This window comes from Acyrthosiphon pisum, chromosome A1 (assembly GCF_005508785.2).
Source record: "Acyrthosiphon pisum isolate AL4f chromosome A1, pea_aphid_22Mar2018_4r6ur, whole genome shotgun sequence".
Lineage (NCBI taxonomy): Eukaryota > Metazoa > Arthropoda > Insecta > Hemiptera > Aphididae > Acyrthosiphon > Acyrthosiphon pisum.
Window position 1 is genome coordinate 143,644,147 of NC_042494.1, and position 4,063 is coordinate 143,648,209.

Consider the following 4,063-nt stretch of genomic DNA (forward strand, 5'->3'; position numbering starts at 1 on the left):
GAATCGTTTTTCTTATACAGTGATATTATATCATTGAATTCAAATTTAATACTATCCATTATACAGTGACCCACTTGTAACCTACTGTACAGCAGAGCGACATCCACTTACCCACCTTTTTTTATCTTTATTATTAAATTTATGCTAAAAACATTTTTTTTTATATAAGTTATAGTAAGGAAATTATGTACAACGATCTTCGTAACTTTTCTTACAGCAATAAAAAAATATTAAAAATAAATAAATACATAACTTTTTTTAATAAGAGTTTAAAATTCAAATTTAGACGTAGGTTATTGGATATTCAATGTACAATAACGAAATCTCCTCAATTGATTTTTGTTATTTTGTTAAAATTCAAAAAATTATAATCGTTAAAACTTGAAACAGAATATAATGTGAATATCAAAATATTTAGACTTATTTTAAATTTTTTATACCAAGAATTTATTCCCATCATACCATTATACGATACACGAACGTGTCTCTATATAGAATCAACGTCAACGGTATTGTTAAGTTACAATCGTCGCCTGTACTCTGCAGTGTAGAGACTACATACTATAAATTTCGAGATGATTTATGAAGGACAGAAGTGTGTGAAAAGATCTCAGACATCATACATACATATTATATACATAGGGACTTAATATTATATAGATAAATAATAATATTATGAACGAATAATTGAAGAAAAATAACATATTAAGCGATTGATTTCTCTTTTGGCTTTGCAAGTCGTAACTCGTAAGTACATCTAATCGCAACGGATCACGACGAAGCGGTTTTATCCAACATACCGAGTTATCACGTCTTGCCGGTCGTAGTGTAATAGTAATAATAATAATAATAATAATAATATAATGCACAGAGACGTTGCCGTTTAAAACGCGATAGTGCGATACAAACATTAATATCATTACGACTACAATAATAATACTATTATATTATTACGGTCGCGACAAGTGGTCGATTTGTCTCGTCGCCGGACACGGTAATTATCATCCCGCGCCGGCACACTGAACTGGTCTAGGTCAGCGGCGGCGGCGGCGGGCACGCGCGCTCGTTCGTCAAACCTCCTCCGTATAGTCCGTCGATTGTTCATTCAACACGACACGGCTCGCGCGCGCGTGTGCGATCCGATTTTATTGTTATCGTCGGACACGCACACATTACCTATATACGAGATTGTAAAAAAATGAATACTTCCATTAGTCGGGGCCGCTGTTCAGGCACTTATGTCTTATATAGGTGTATAGTATATAATAATGTGAGTAGGTACACGACGACAACGACGATGATTATACAAATGCAATGTATAAGTTTTTTTCTCCATACCTACTTATAAATACTTCATTTTTCCCTATTAGTTTTTATTATCCCAGAGTGTAATAATAAACCGGCGACCGGATTCCGGTGGTGCCGGTACCAGATAGCGCGCGCTTTTTGTATGATATATATATATATATAATACGCGCACGCTCGTCGGAAAGTCGCACTCGACGGCATTTGAATCGCCAACGAACGTCTTCGTCGAAAATAATATACAAATAAATTATTGCAATGTGATACTTCGAAACGAATCCCCAAACAAAAGTTCGGTAAAAAAGTCCGATGGAATAAAAGTCCAAAATTTAAAAATTATTAAGTTGGGTCACACCTAATCTTTGATTATCTTTCAGTACGACAGTATCACACAATTGGTAGGACATAGTTATCCAACAATATGGATGCTAATTTGCAAAATTAAACTCGAGGTTGGAGCCGATAGGGCAAAGATTGCACTAAGTAGCACAGGACAAAAAATAAAAACCATTCAAAAAAATATTATGCTCCAAACGTTATGCGAACGCATTAAAAACTCTGATTTAGGTGTTCAAGAATTTTTAACTCAAGTTGGAAACAATATTAGGACACGGCCAAGTTTATTGGCTAAAGATAATATTTTTTATTTAATAGAGTAAAGTAATGTCTGGTGTGTAATATCATAATTTCTGTATTTTTTTTAAAATTTGTATTGTATTTTTACTGTGAATTTGGTATGTACCTAATATAAATATGTATTTTACCAGACTTTTAAGTAGAATACCCTTCGAAACTATGCTTTTGTAACGATTAATGAAGTCGGCGTAGTATTCCGTATTTCGAAGACCGCTGATTTAAACATGAATCTATATTATGCAGCAGTCCAGGACACGTCCTGTATCACGCTGTACTACAGTAGTCACAGTGGCGTAGCCGAGAGGGGTTTTTGGTGTTTAACTTCCAGCCCCACTTCTATTATTTATATACGAAAACTGTAAAAAACTTGGTTTAATATATACTTAACCCCCTCCCCCTTTCATAATCCTGGCTACGCCACTAGCAGTAGCCATAATAAACTTTAGGTAGGAGACTTCGTGGGTACAATTTCATGTTTTTTCATGACGTATGTGCTCAACAACTAAACTAAATATTGTAAAGGCAGATTCACGATGAGACGTAAAATTGTGTTCTGGTAATGCATTAGAAAACAAATACAATATAAATCGTATTGTTATTGTAATCAAATGCCAAGTGTCAGGAAACCTTTTTTTTTTTAATCTAGAACTTATACAATCTATACTAAAAAAAAGTATAATAAGCATAATGTGTGATTTTTAAATTAAATGAAGTGTATAGCTTGATTGTGTTGAGGGAAGAAACCATCTAGTGAAGGTAATGAATTTAACCTTAATTACGAATATTGTCTCCTATCAAGTATTATAATTTAGTCTACATCAATTTTTTTTATAGACACCCATAAGTAAACTTATGTGTTGACATATTACTTATGTATACAGTCATGAACGTTTTAATAAGTTAATGTTACCTACCTTCAAGTTGAATAAAATATATTCTGAACTCAAACGTTTCGATGCAGCTCGATTGTATAAAGGCCCCTTTTTAAAAACCTAGTGATAAGTATATAAGCTATAACTCATAAGGTTGGGTCGTACTATTACATTTTTAGGTATAGGCTCAGGAAATAAAATCGCATACCGGTATTCCATAGTTCAGTTGGTCATTTTTGTCGACTCGACGTTTCAGACGAAACGGCTGTAGCCGGAAACTAGTTTAGTTTTATGTAAACGGCGGGTTTTCTTTACATGGAACGTGGCGTGAACACTTTTCAATCTTTTATCGCATCGGAAAACGCACTTATAAACATTTATGAACGCACTTACACGACAATCGCCCGGTTTCCGTAGACTTTACCTACGGTTATCGCATGTAATATACGTTACACATTCGACCCGGACGAAAACTGATTAGGTACAACTGTACAAGTGTACAACACAACAACTTACTCTCTACTGATTACTGATCTATTGAAGGGCCAAGACGATTGGCCGCCGCCCGTCCGTCATCGACGAGTTAGGGTTTTCCCGGCAACGATGGCGAACGAAGTTTTTCAAAGAATTGTTTTCACATTATAACGATCGACGATTGGACACGATTGGGATTTGGGACGATTATTATTAGGTATTGTCCTTGCGAGTCTTTTTCACCATATTATTATACCTATATTTTATTTTTCTTTATAGCTATATACACTGACGTTGTAGGTCCCCTTTAACCAGAAAAAATTTCTTGGAAATAAATAATAATTAATATTATTAATTATATGACATTGTATGACAGATGTAGAATACCATAGGGGTAAAATTCAAATCGACGTTTACATATAGAATATTACTTATTACATAATATTTACTGAACCACAATAATAATATTATATAATACCAGTATAATGTATATTTAAAGATATTTTATCATTCTAGGAAAATGTCAGATATTTATAATATATTTTATTACCAATTTATTTTTACTTCGGCATTCTGACAATCATCATATACGGTTACTCTCCTACCTCCTACTTCATAGTACTACTATTTATATTTTATACTACGTTTATAAGACATTAATACAATAATATACCTAATATGTATAATAATATTATTATGTTCGTCAAAATCAAACCCTCCAATTCTGTGGAACCATGAAAGTATTTTTATTAGTTACTCGTTGGCGTTTACTTGCA

At 33.4% G+C, this 4,063-nt stretch overlaps 1 protein-coding gene across 1 annotated transcript in view; it reads right to left on the minus strand.

Moving 5' to 3' along the window:
• The window catches only part of LOC100167267 (homeotic protein antennapedia), a 217,155-nt gene extending 213,890 nt beyond the window's left edge, over window positions 1-3,265 (minus strand). The window contains exon 1 of the mRNA XM_029488492.1: window positions 3,022-3,265. The gene's annotated coding sequence lies outside the window, so the exon portion shown is untranslated. The remainder of the gene's footprint in view (window positions 1-3,021) is intronic.
• Window positions 3,266-4,063: the final 798 nt, after the last annotated feature.